Source organism: Triticum aestivum, chromosome 4D, assembly GCF_018294505.1.
Source record: "Triticum aestivum cultivar Chinese Spring chromosome 4D, IWGSC CS RefSeq v2.1, whole genome shotgun sequence".
NCBI classification, from domain to species: Eukaryota; Viridiplantae; Streptophyta; class Magnoliopsida; order Poales; family Poaceae; genus Triticum; species Triticum aestivum.
In genome coordinates, this window is record NC_057805.1 from 98,371,967 (window position 1) to 98,386,269 (window position 14,303).

At 45.3% G+C, this 14,303-nt stretch overlaps 1 pseudogene; it reads right to left on the bottom strand.

The window, feature by feature from the left end:
• LOC123096475 (F-box/FBD/LRR-repeat protein At1g13570-like) overlaps positions 1-11,786 on the bottom strand; it is a 54,383-nt pseudogene extending 42,597 nt beyond the window's left edge.
• Positions 11,787-14,303: the final 2,517 nt, after the last annotated feature.

Consider the following 14,303-nt stretch of genomic DNA (forward strand, 5'->3'; position numbering starts at 1 on the left):
TTGGCTCGTGATGGAGGAAACTGAATCGCTCATCACCAGTTGCTGGAATAAGGGCACAAGACCCCTACTTTCTGCTGCCTCTCTATTCAATTTCAAGATGAGACGTGTCTGTGTTGCCTTAAGAAGATGGAAGCGAAACAGGGCCAGCCTGGAGCTGCTTATTTCCAATAATAAACTCGCAGTGGATTACCTTAATTCTGTTGAAGAGCACCGCCCGCTGTCCTGTTTGGAATTTGTTCTCAGAGTCTTTGATAGCTCTAAGGCAGAGCAGTTAATTTTGTGGCAAGCTGCTATGTGGCGCCGGCGGGCTTCGTTGGTGCGACTTCGGGGACGAGAACAGTAGGTTCTTTCACGCTGCTACCAACGGTCATGCCAGGCGCAACAAAATCAGAGTTCTCTGTCAAGATGGTGTGGAATACTTTGACGATCAGCAGAAACTTCAGTTGGCCACATCCTACTTCTTTGATCTGCTGGGACAACCATCTTTATCAGTACCTACGGTGCAGCTAAGTAATCTCTATGAGCAAATGGATCTGTCCTGCCTTGTGGATGAGTTCTCTTGGGGTGAGATTGCCACTGTTGTCATGCATTCACCTAACAATCGCAGCCCGGGCCCGGATGGTTTCACCAATGAGTTTTACAAAGCCTTCCTTGGTGTCATTAAGAACGATCTGCAGTTCTTTTTCCAGCAGTTGTATCATCACCTAGTGGACTTGTCTGGAGTTAATCAGGCATACATTTCCCTCATACCAAAGAAAGACACCCCCTTGGAGCTTAGAGATTATCGGCCCATCTCGGTTGTACACAGCCTGCCAAAGCCTGCAAGCAAAGTGCTTGCTAGGAGGCTCCAAATTCAGCTTCCTGCGTTGGTTCACCCTCTTCAGTCCGGCTTTGCCAAGGGCCGATCCATTATTGAGAACTTTGTTATGGCTGCAGACATGGTGCAAACGGCACATAAACGAAAGATTCCCATGATAGTTCTTAAACTAGACTTCCAGAAGGCATTCGACACGGTTAGTTGGGCTTGCCTTCCCAGCATTTTGGAGGCTCGTGGCTTTCCTCAGAAATGGATCAGTTGGGTTGATGCTATTCTGTCCACGGCCAGCTCCAGGGTCATGATCAATGGTGAATTGGGCGAACCGTTCCAGGCCAAAAGAGGATTCAGGCAAGGTGATTCAATGTCACCGTATCTGTTTATTTTGGTGGCTGATGTTTTGCAAAGACTCTGTTGTCAACAATTCGAGGTTGGTAACTTGATCCACCCACTTGGATCTGATAGGTTATTCCCTGTGCTACAGTACGCCGACGACACCCTTATGCTCTTTCAGGGTAGCATTCAACAAGCCACCATTATTAAGCATATTCTATCATCCTTTTCAGCGTTCTCGGGCTTGCACATAAATTACCACAAGAGCACATTGATTCTAATATGTGTGGATGGCAGTACTACCTCTCAGATTGGAGAGCTGTTTGGTTGCCCGATCTCCAGTTTTCCATGCACTTACCTTGGCCTCCCTCTGTCTCTGCACAAGATCAAGCACGGTCTGCTTCTGCCAGTAATTCACAGGGTGGACAAGAGGTTATCGGGTTGGCTAGCTACCTTTTTGTCTTCGGGGGGACGGCTCACTTTAATTAACTCTGTGCTTGCTAGCATCCGCAGTTATTACATGGCTTGCTTCCCTTGGCCAAAGGAATCCATTGCCAAACATGAAAGCTTGATGAGGGGGTTCTTCTGGCAGGGTAAGAGCTCGACTAAAGGAGGTCAGTGCCTCGTAGCATGGCAGTCTGTTACTTTGCCAAGGACATCTGATGGTCTGGGAGTCAGGGATTTGGCCGCACACAATCAAGCGCTGCTGTCTAAGTTTGTTGCAAGAGTTCTGCAATTCTCTGATGTCCTTGCTACCAATGGTTAGCTCGTCAATACTGTCAGAACAGCATACCCTTGAAGAGCTGGAATCGGGACTCTACCATTTGGAAAGGCTTCAAGTAGTTTATTCCGCTAATATTAGCCTCCTCTCGGTGCTCCTTGGGATCTGGCAATACGATATCCTTCTGGCATGATTGTGGGCTGCCTGTAGGCCGGCTTTTGCTTTGTTTTCCCCACCCTCTTCAGCTTTGCTCTTGATGGCTGCTGCACTGTCGCCTCTCAGTTCCATCAGGGTAGATGGCGCATCCTGCTACACCCAAACCTATCTGCTACGGCCATCCAAGAGCTGCGTTTCCTATGCGATCTGTTGGCCGCTCTCATGCCATCCTCCAGCCATGTCGATGTGCGCTCGTCTGCTCTTCAAAATAAGGCAGTCACTACATCATACATATACATGCTACTCACCTTCAGAGGGATTTCTTCTGTTATTAGTCCTTGGATCTGGGACCCGTCATCCCTTTGAAGCACCGCATCTTCCTGTGGCTGGCTTTTCGAGGGCGACTAAACTCACGTGACAACATGGTCAAGAAGCACTGGACGTCCATTACCGCGCACCAGGATTGTGATATTTGCCCTGCTTGTGAATCTATTGATCATATTGTCATCCGCTGTTCTCCATCTTTGATACTATGGGACTCGCTGCACATGACAAATCTTGCCAACTGTTCCACGGATCTCATCAGCTTCATGCAGGAGGCGTTGCATGCCTGGCCTCCCTCTACCAGATTTTCGTTGATGTTTGCTGCGGCTGCTGTCACACTCTGGCACGCAAGGAATGATCGTCTTTTCAACAACAAGCAATGGTATCCTACCTACATCAAACTATATGTTGTGCAGTTGCTAACTCTGGAAAAATAGAGCATGGAAAACAGCTGATCAAGATGCTCTGGCGGCTTCGACACAATGGTTGTCCCCTGCTTATGCTAGCCTGATACCTTTGCCTCCCTGATGCCTTCCTCTTTCTTTTTTCTCTCTACTTATTTTCTCATTCAAATCTGGCTGCTTATAGCCAGGGCACCATGGTGCTGAATATGAGCCTCATGTACTTGACCTTTTGGTCCTCAGGCTTGCGCCTTTTTTGAAATACATAAGGTAGAACCCCATCTACCTTTCATTTCAAAAAAAAAGTTATGCTTGTGTTGCCTTCCTATGCTAGTTGATTATTGTTCCCATAAGCTGTTTGCTCACAAAATTCCTATGCATAGGAAGTGGGTTAGACTTAAATGTGCTAGTCATATTCTTCATGATGCTCCCTTTATGTTTCAATTCTTATCTTTTATGTGAGCATCATTGAAATTATCATGCCTAGCTAGGGGCGTTAAACAATAGCGCTTGTTGGGAGGCAACCCATTCTTATTTTTGTTCTTTGCTTTTTGCTCCTGTTTAGTAATAAATAATTCATCTAACCTCTGTTTAGATGTGGTTTTATGATTTAATTAGTGTTTTTGCCAAGTAGAACTTTTGGGAAGACTTGGATGAAGTCTTTGCGATCTTGCTGTAAAAAAACAGAAACTTTTGTGCTCACGAGATTAGCTGCCATATTTTACTGGAGAGTGCTTTTAGGTTGATTCTTTTTGCAGATGATTGATAGACAAATTCCTCAGGTCCACCAATTTATTTCAGAATGTTTGGAGTTATAGAAGTATTTGAATGATACAGATTACTACAGACTGTTCTGTTTTTTACATGATTCGATTTTTTATGTGTTGTTTGCTTATTTTGATGAATCTATGAGTAGTATCGGAGGGTATGAACCATAGATAAGTTGGAATACATTAGATATTACACCAATATGAATTTAGAATGAGTTCATTACATTACCTAAGTGGTGATTTATTTTCTTATACTAACGGAGTTTACGAGTTTTCTGTTGAGTTTTGTGTTGTGAAGTTTTCAAGTTTTGGGTAAAGATTCGATGGACTATGGAATAAGGAGTGGCAAGAGCCTAAGATTGGGGATGCCTAAGGCATCCCAAGGTAATATTCAAGGACAACCAAGAGCCTAAGCTTGGGGATGTCCCGGAAGGCATCCCCTCTTTTGTCTTCGTTCATCGATAACTTTATTTGGAGCTATATTTTTATTCACCACATGATATGTGTTTTGCTTGGAGCGTCATTTTATTTTATTTTGTTTTGCTTGCTGTTTGAATAATATCCCAAGATCTGAAATTCTTAAATGTTAGAGAGTCTTCACATAGTTGCATAATTATTCGACTACTCATTGATCTTCACTTATATCTTTTGGAGTAGTTTGTCATTTGCTCTAGTGCTTCACTTATATCTTCTTAGAGCATGGCGGTAGTTTTATTTTGAAGAAATTGTTGATCTCTCATGCTTCACTTATATTTTTTGGGGGTCTTTTAGAACATCATGGTAATTTGCTTTGGCTATAAAATTAGTCCTAATATGATAGGCATCCAAGATGGGTATAATAAAAACTTTCATATAGAGTGCACTAAATACCATGAGAAGTTTGATACTTGATAGTTGTTTTGAGATATAAAGGTGGTAATGTTAGATTCATGCTAGTTGGGTAATTGTGGAATTGAGAAATACTTGTGTTGAGGATTTCAAGTCCCGTAGCATGGACGTATGGTAAACGTTGTGTGAAAAATTTGAAGCATGGGGTGTTCTTTGATTGCTTTCCTTATGAGTGGCGGTCGGGGACGAGCAATGGTCTTTTCCTACCAATCTATCCCCCTAGGGGCATGCGTAGTAGTACTTTGCTTCCAGGGCTAATAACCTTTTGCAATAAGTATATGAGTTCTTTATGACTAATGTGAGTCCATGGATTATACGCACTCTTACCTTTCCGCAATTTGCTAGCCTCTACGGTACCGTGCATTGCCCTTTCTCACCTTGAGAGTTGGTGCAAACTTCGCCGGTGCATCCAAAACCCGTGATATGATACGCTCTATCACACATATGCCTCCTTATATCTTCCTCAAAATAGCCACTATACCTACCTATTATGGCATTTCCATAGCCATTCCGAGATATATTGCCATGCAACTTTCCACTGTTCCGTTTATTATGACACGCTCCATCATTGTCATATTGCTTTGCATGATCATGTAGTTGACATCGTATTTGTGGCAAAGCCACTTTCATAATTCTTTCATACATGTCGCTCTTGATTCATCGCATATCCCGGTACACCGCCGGAGGCATTCACATAGAGTCATATTTTTGTTCTAGTATCGAGTTGTAACTTTGAGTTATGAGTAAATAAAAGTGTGATGATCATCATTATTAGAGCATTGTCCCATGTGAGGAAAGAATGATGGAGACTATGAAAAAAAAGAGGTCAAAGAAGCCAAAATAAAAAAAGAGGCCAAAGAAGCCCAGACAAAAAAAAAGAGAAGTGACAATATTACTATCCTTTTTCCACACTTGTGCTTCAAAACAGAACCATGATCTTCATGATAGAGAGTTTCTTATTTTGTCACTTTCATATACTAGTGGGAATTTTTCATTATAGAACTTGGCTTGTATATTCCAATGATGGGCTTCCTCAAAATTCCCTAGGTCTTCGTGAGCAAGCAAGTTGGATGCACACCCACTTAGTTTCTTTTGATGAGCTTTCATACACTTATAGCTCTAGTGCATCCGTTGCATGGCAATCCCTACTCCTCGCATTGACATCAATTGATAGGCATCTCCATAGCACATTGATTAGCCGCGTCAATGTGAGACTTTCTCCTTTTTTGTCTTCTCACATAACCCCCATCATCATATGCTATTCCAACTATAGTGCTATATCCATGGCTTGCGCTCATGTATTGCGCAAGGGTTGAAAAGGCTGAAGCGCGTTAAAAAGAATGAACCAATTGCTCGGCTTGTCATCGGGGTTATGCATGATGGGAGCATTTTGTGTGACGAAAATGAACCATGGCCAAACTATATGATTTTGTAGGGATAAGCTTTCTTTGGCTATGTTATTTTGATAAGACATAATTGCTTGGTTAGCATCCTTGAAGTATTACTATTTTTATGTCAATATTAAACTTTTATCTTGAATCTTTTGGATCTGAACATTCATGCCACAATAAAGAGAATTACATTGAAAATTATGTTAGGGAGCATTCCACATCAAAAATTCTATTTTTATCATTTACCTACTCGAGGACGAGCAGGAATTAAGCTTGGGGATGCTTGATACGTCTCCAACGTATCTATAATTTTTGATTGTTCCATGCTATTATATTATCTATTTTGGATGTTTAATGGGCTTTAATATACCTTTTTATATTATTTTTGGGACTAACCTATTAACCTAGAGCCCAGTGCCAGTTTCTGTTTTTTCCTTGTTTTTGAGTATCACAGAAACGGAAAACCAAACGGAGTCCAATTGACCTGAAATTTCATGGAGATTATTTTTGGACCAGAAGAAGCCCACGGAGTATCGGAGATGGGCCAGAAGAGTCCCGAGGCACCCACGAGGGTGGGGGCGCGCCCTACCCCCTGGGCGCGCACCCCTACCTCGTGTCCGCCTCGGAGACCCCCTGACTTGTCCCCGACGCCAATACCTCTTATATATACCCAAACTTCCATAACATAACCTAGATCGGGAGTTCCACCGCCGCAAGCCTCTGTAGCCACCAAAAACAATCGGGACCCTGTTCCGGCACCCTGCAGGAGGGGGGATCCCTCACCGGTGGCCATCTTCATCATCCCGGCGCTCTCCATGACGAGGAGGGAGTAGTTCACCCTCGGGGATGAGGGTATGTACCCGTAGCTATGTGTTTGATCTCTCTCTCTCTCTCGTGTTCTTGATTTGGCACGATCTTGATGTATCGCGAGCTTTGCTATTATAGTTGGATCTTATGATGTTTCTCCCCCTCTACTCTCTTGTAATGGATTGAGTTTTCCCTTTGAAGTTATCTTATCGGATTGAGTCTTTAAGGATTTGAGAACACTTGATGTATGTCTTGCGTGAGATACCCGTGGTGACAATGGGGTAATCCATTGATTCACTTGATGTATGGTTTGGTGATCAACTTGCGGGTTCAGTGACCTTGTTAATCTATGCATAAGGGGTTGGCACACGTTTTCGTCTTGACTCTCTGGTAGAAACTTTGGGGCACTCTTTGAAGTTCTATGTGTTGGTTGAATAGATGAATCTGAGATTGTGTGATGCATATCGTATAATCATACCCGCGGATACTTGTGGTGACATTGGAGTATCTAGGTGACATTAGGGTTTTGGTTGATTTGTGTCTTAAGGTGTTATTCTAGTACGAACTCTAGGATAGATCGAACGGAAAGAATAGCTTCGTGTTATTTTACTACGGACTCTTGAATAGATCGATCAGAAAGGATAACTTTGAGGTGGTTTCGTACCCTACAATAATCTCTTTGTTTGTTCTCCGCTATTAGTGACTTTGGAGTGACTCTTTGTTGCATGTTGAGGGATTGTTATACGATCCAATTATGTTATTATTGTTGAGAGAACTTGCACTAGTGAAAGTATGAACCCTAGGCCTTGTTTCAACGCATTGCAATACCATTTACGCTCACTTTTATTATTAATTACCTTGCTGTTTTTATATTTTCAGATTACGAAAACCTATATCTACCATCCATATTGCACTTGTATCACCATCTCTTCGCCAAACTAGTGCACCTATACAATTTACCATTGTATTGGGTGTGTTGGGGACACAAGAGACTCTTTGTTATTTGGTTGCAGGGTTGCTTGAGAGAGACCATCTTCATCCTATGCCTCCCACGGATTGATAAACCTTAGGTCATCCACTTGAGGGAAATTTGCTACTGTCCTACAAACCTCTGCACTTGGAGGCCCAACAACGTCTACAAGAAGAAGGTTGTGTAGTAGACATCATAGAGCATCTTTATAATCACCCAGTTACGTTGTGACGTTTGATATCACACTAAGTGTTTCTCCGGTATTCGGGAGTTGCATAATCTCATAGTCATAGGAACATGTATAAGTCATGAAGAAAGCAATAGCAACAAACTAAACGATCATAGTGCTAAGCTAACGGATGGGTCTTGTCCATCACATCGTTCTCTAATGATGTGATCCCGTTCATCAAATGACAACACATGTCTATGGCTAGGAAACTTAACCATCTATGATTAACAAGCTAGTCAAGTAGAGGCATACTAGGGACACTCTGTTTTGTCTATGTATTCACACATGTACTAAGTTTCTGGTTAATACAATTCTAGCATGAATAATAAACATTTATCATGATATAAGGAAATATAATAACAACTTTATTATTGCCTCTAGGGCATATTTCCTTCATGATCACCACATTCCGTGCACAATAATCATGAACTATCACACCAGTTTCACCTGATACAAATATAATACAAAAGACAGTACTGCAAATTCAGTCCAATTCATGCCATAAGTTCAAATCCTAGTCTTGGAGATAAACTGGATAATTCAGTACAAATTCAACCATTACAACAGTATAGTGCACTTCTAGTTAGGTCTGCTTATTAAGTGCAACAAAGCACAATTACAGCAGTACAATACCACATTACATACTTAAAATTCATCACACGTCTCCTTCAACTTCTTGATCTTGTCCTTGTAGCCATGCTTCTGTTTTAGCAAATCAGAAATGATGTACTCCAGCTCTTTCTTCTCTTCCTTTAGTTAGTCTCTCTCTGTGAGCACTTGGTATCTCTCTAGCACAAGCTTATCCCTCTCCTTCTCTGCCTTTGCCCTGAGTAACTGATGTAGATTGGTGCAACCATGGTCTGCCAACTTATTCTTCTCCATCTCCTCTTTCAGGTCACTAAGAGCCAACCTAGCATTGCCCAGCTGAGTGATAGCCTCCTCCTTGTCAGCCACCATTTTTGCAAAATCAAGTTTCAAAAATCTCAGTTCTTCCTCCTTCCTCTTTTCTCCAACTACTTTGAAATTGTGTTCAGCAAGCTGAACATTGTCTCTCAGCCTGTCCTTGTTTTCTTTGTCATACATGCTCCACAATTCAGTTAGGTAGAACTGCATAGCCACTGACCACTCATGGTCTATCCACTCCAGATAGCTGCACTTTAGTTCTGCCTAAAATTCAAAATAAAATATTGTCAATCATACTTCAACAGAGATGTTCTCAATAAGAAATTGTGGTCATCATTTAAGAGCAGAAACAATTATGAAAGCCTATGAAATAAATATGTGTCGCCAATAAGAAATTATTGTCAATTTTAACAGCATATAAACTAAATATATGTTGTCAATAATTATAACAGCAACTATATTATTTCCACAAAATTATTTAATAGAGCATAATTTCCTACTGGCATTTACAATTTTGTACACTACTAAATTATTTGGACCAAATTACACTACTGCCTGAGCATAATTTCCTACTGGCAGAGCATCATTTCCTACTGTCAGAGCATAATCACTAAATTATCTCCAACTGTGGGTAGTGACAATTCTTTACACTACTAAGCAGAGCATAATTTCCTTGTGGCATTTGAATGGAGCATAAACTAACTAAGATTAACTAATTACAATACTAAGCAACATACCTTCTCCTCAGCACAAGCAAGAAAACGCCAGCCAGTGTCCGTAGATTCAAAGGCAACTAGCCTGAGGCAAGGCTCTCGATGTAGACAGCAAGAGGAGAGCTCATGAGCAATGCCACTCCATTCATAGCATGGGATAGTCCTAGGAAGCTAAAAAACCCAAGAGATTGAATCAGTGAGTTGGTAAGAAATCCCCAACTCAAGAACCCTAACCCTAACCCTAACCCTAAATGCTGGAATCCCCAAATGAACGTACCTGGCTAGTCATTGACTCGTCGTTCGAAGAAGCAGAGCTTGAACCCTCACTCCAAGAAACCATGGCGGAGCGGCGGCGAGACGACGGTGGCGGTGCCGGCGGTCGTCGAGGTCGAGACAGAGCGGGCGGTCTGATGTGGTATGGTGCGGTCTGGTCCGACCAGCTACCCGCGCGGGCCACTCATACATGGGCAAGGAAACGGCCGTCGAACGGCATCCATCAGCCCGCGCCACGTCAATCCGGCAGGTGGGTCCCACCTGTCGGTTTTGCTGTTTTCGCGGCCAAATCAGCCCGTTAGTGCTCCGCGTTACTGATTAGTCTCAGAACTGGTGGGTTTTTGTGACCTGGCTCAAATCTGGTACCAACTTGTTACCCTAGCCCCAACTGTGGTGGTTTTGGGTAAATAACTCACGGGTGAATGACTCCCAGATGATGAGGCGCTCGAGCTTGGGGGCTTCGTCCATGACGTTTTCCAGATCGGAGGCCCCGATTAACTGCACGCACCGGATGCTACGGCTGACGAGGGTGAGACGGTCCATGAGCAAGTTCGCTTGGATGCACAGGATCTCCAGCACGGGGCTCTTGGAGATGATGAAGTCCATGTGCCGGCTCTCCATTGCGACTGTAAAGAGGCCGAGCTCACGGAGGTTGGGGAAGGAGGCGGCGCGGGGGAGGCCGGCGGTGTCCGGGAACTTCCAAAGGGCAAGCTAGAGGCGGGTGAGCGTGGCCACGTCTAAATTCAATTGCATTTGGAGAGCTCGTATCCCCTTGAGATCAAGATTTTCTTGTGGCAAGCTTTCCGTGGGAAACTTCTCGCGGCGGATCAAATTCGGAAAAGGAATGGGCCGGGCTCTGACAGATGCGCGTTATGTGGGGCCATTGAAAACACTGACCATATTTTCTTTCATTGTTCTCTGGCTAAATTCGTGTGGAGCTGTATTCGTTTTTGGTTGCAAGTGAACTGGAACCCGTCGTCCTTCGTGGACTTGAGGCGGCTTTCTAGCGGCTTATCTGGCTCCTCTAAAAGGATTTTCTGGGTGGGGTTTGCGGCGATCTGTTAGTCGCTGTGGACCATTCGCAACAAATTTACCATCGAGCTTTCCTTCCCGGCTAATCCCGTGAGTTGCTTATTTAAAACTGGTGTATTCCTGCAGCAGTGGAGATTATTGATTAAGGAGGTGGACCTCGAGGCTTTCGACGCTATGACATCCAAGATTCGGTCCACAGCTTCCTCCCTGATGCAGCGGATTCAGACGGCGCCTTAGTTCTGTTGCCGTTTATGCTGTCTTTTGATTGCTGGCCTGCGTGCCTTGTTCGGCTCGTTTGCCATGTACGCTAAACTTCCATCTGTTCGGTTGCTACCTTGTTGGCTTGGTTGGTGGATGTTGGTTGTGATATTGTGCTTGATGCCTTTATTTATAAAGTCGGGCGTATGAAAAAAGCGTGCCCATGCCGTAGAAGGTGGCGGGGAGGTCGAGGTCAAGTGGCCATGAGCGGTTGGCGAGGACGAGTTCTTGCATGCCCTTGACGGCGAGGAGCTGCAGCCAGCGCGCGAGCAGGCCGCGGAACTCCTCCATGTAGCTGGTGGTGAGGTGGACGCAGCGGAAGGGGCCCGGGTGTGCGGCGAGGATGCGGGAGACCGCGGAGGTGACGCGGCGCGCGGCGTCCCACGACACCTGCACCTGCATCGTGGGCGAGGTCGGGAGGAGGTGGGCGTCGACGAGGACGAGCGGGGCGGAGCGCCAGAGGCCGCGCCAGCGGCGCGAGAGCGCGGTGGTGCGCGCGGCGTCCATGACGGGGAGGCGGGTGAGGACGTTGCGGAGGAGCGTGTCGGGGAGGAGGCTGAGGCGGTCGAGGTGGTCGTGGGGGAGGAGAGCGTTGAGGCCGGGGGCATGGCGGGAGGCGGGCGGGCCCGGGAGGACCAGGTGGATGTAGGAGAGGATGCAGCCAATGAGCGCCTCGAGGTCGCGCGGGTCCTTGCCCCGGCGCCACCATAGGTTCTCTGACGCGCGGTCCATGGGGAGGGGCGGCAAGAAGGCGGCCATGGCCACCACCGCCGACGAGGTGTAGTACTGTGGTTTTTGAGTTGAGCGCGGCAGGGAGAGCGAGGGGTGGAGGCGGAGGAAGGAATGAAAGCCTTGGCTTTTGTGTGGGGGCACGTGCTTCTTTTGTTCTGTAGCGGTGACGACATGCCTGTGTGGAATGCGGGAGGCGGTTTCAAGTTTGAACCACTACTCGAGTTGGGTTCCCCTCTTCCTGCTCGAATTTTCATATCTGTTATTCGAGTTCATGGAGGATATGCAAACCGCAATCATGCCACAACACACATTTTCACTTCCAGTACACCCACTATAAAAATTTATAACCCTTCCCTTGTTCTATAACTCTATAAATCTCTCAAAATTGAGGAATTGAAATAGAGTGAAGTGAGCTTTCCCCCAAATTTAACTCCGCAAAATCCAGAATGTGCACAAACAAGTCACTCGAAACTCAAATTAAAACTAGATTAGGCCACTGCACTTAATTGCACATAACCGACCATAATTAAACATCGCTGTACTGATATTAAACTAGTTACAACTCAATTATAGCTAATTAGAGCTAAAAGGAGCTAAGCATAAACTCATCATTGTCGGAGGAGACGTTGTAGATAACCGGCGTCGTGCTCGAGCCCGATGCCTCGTTGTCATGGGTAACCCTCAGCATCTTCGCCAATAGCTCATGATCGGCGTCACTGAGGCCGACGATGTCGGGGTGTGGGGTGGAGGCGGAAGGAACGAAAGCCATAGCTTTCCCATGGGGTCCGTGCTTCTCTTTTGTTTTGTAGCCATGGCGATGAGGTGTGGCATGCCTGTGTGCGTAATGGCAACGTCTAAAACGTAGTAAGTGGGGGTGTCTGGTGTCTGAACCAGTACTATTGACAGGTTGTTATTTGAATTTTTGAATCCGATCTTAGAGTTCAAGGAGGGTACATACCATATGAAAGCTGCAATTCACAATACACATTTGCACGTCCAGTATAGCCAGCAGAAATTTTACTATATTTTTTCTTAGAGTAATTAGCAAAGTGAAAACTACCGTCAATTCAAATTAGGGTTTCAAACACGTACTACTACTTTTTTGTTTGATAAATTACTATCACTTTGGGTCTAATTTTTTTGGCAAAAAAATCACTAGTGGCCATTTGGGCCAAAATTGATCCCGATTGTTACATGTATGGCCCGCATGTAAGAGATGGCGTAAGACTCCCACAACATGGGCCCACCCAAAACTGAGCCAGGGCACTTGTTTTTCATTCTCCATTTGTACCCATGTGCTTTGTATCCACCCTCATGGACTTCGACGACACCGTTGTACCACCCCGGGATCCGTCCAGGCCTTGCCGAACCTTCGTCGCTCCATGGCTCTACCCAGGTGCCCGCTTGGCTTTGCCCACTCCACCGTTCCACCCCCAGTTTGGCCGCCACCCATGTAACCTCCGCCCTGCTACCATCGTCCATGGAGGACACCAAGTCCGACAAGTGTTTGACCAAATTCCATAGCCAACTTTTTTTATGTTCTCGGTGTTTACCTTGAAGCAAACAAAACACAATGGAGTCAAACGAGGAAGACTGAGTTCATGGATTCTTCTTCGGCGGATGAAGATGAAGATGATGATAGAAGCGACTGTTGAAGACACACATCATGCATCAGAGCATGTTCTTAACTCCAAGGGTTCAACAAAGGGACATTGAGTGTTGAATCGGCAGTGAGCACTGTCGGTGTCAAAACCGGCGGATCTCAGGCAGGGGGTCCCGAACTGTGCGTCTAAGGTCGATGGTAACAGGAGACAGGGGACACGATGTTTACCTAGGTTCGGGCCCTCTCTATGGAGGTAATACCCTACTTCCTGGTTGATTGATCTTGATGAATATGAGTATTACAAGAGTTGATCTACCACGAGATCGTAATGGCTAAACCCTAAAAGCATAGCCTGTATGACTATGGTAATGAATATCTCCCTCCTCCGGACTAAGTCCCCCGGTTTATATAGACACCGGGAGGATCTAGGGTTACACATGGTCGGTTACAAAGAAAGGAATCTACATATTTGGTCGCCAAGCTTGCCTTCCACGCCAAGGAGAGTCCCATCCGGACACGGGTACAGTCTTCGATCTTCATGTTCTTCACAGCCCATCAGTCCGGCCCATGGCTAAAAGGCCGGACGCCCGAGGACCCATTAGTCCAGGACTCCCTCAGTAGCCCCTGAACCTAGGTTCAATGACAAGGTATCCGGCGCGTAGATCTGTCTTCGGCATTGCAAGGCGGGTTCCTCCTTCCGAACTCCAAGATAGTTTTCGGACGTATTGAACGTGTCCGGACTTGTAACACACACACCACACACAACCGTAGAGAGAATATAATATTCCACGAGTCCAATCCGCTGACAACTTTTTGTAACATGACATCACGTCTACCCGGTCATAATTTTGAACCGTTGTTCGTCTGCCGCTCCATGTTTCGAGACGCGGTTGCCATTGGCACGTCTTGTCAAAGCAGAGATCGTGTCCCCTTATTGCGGGATTCGCATTAATACGGGCATGGGTAACCCAACCGTGCTGTTTAC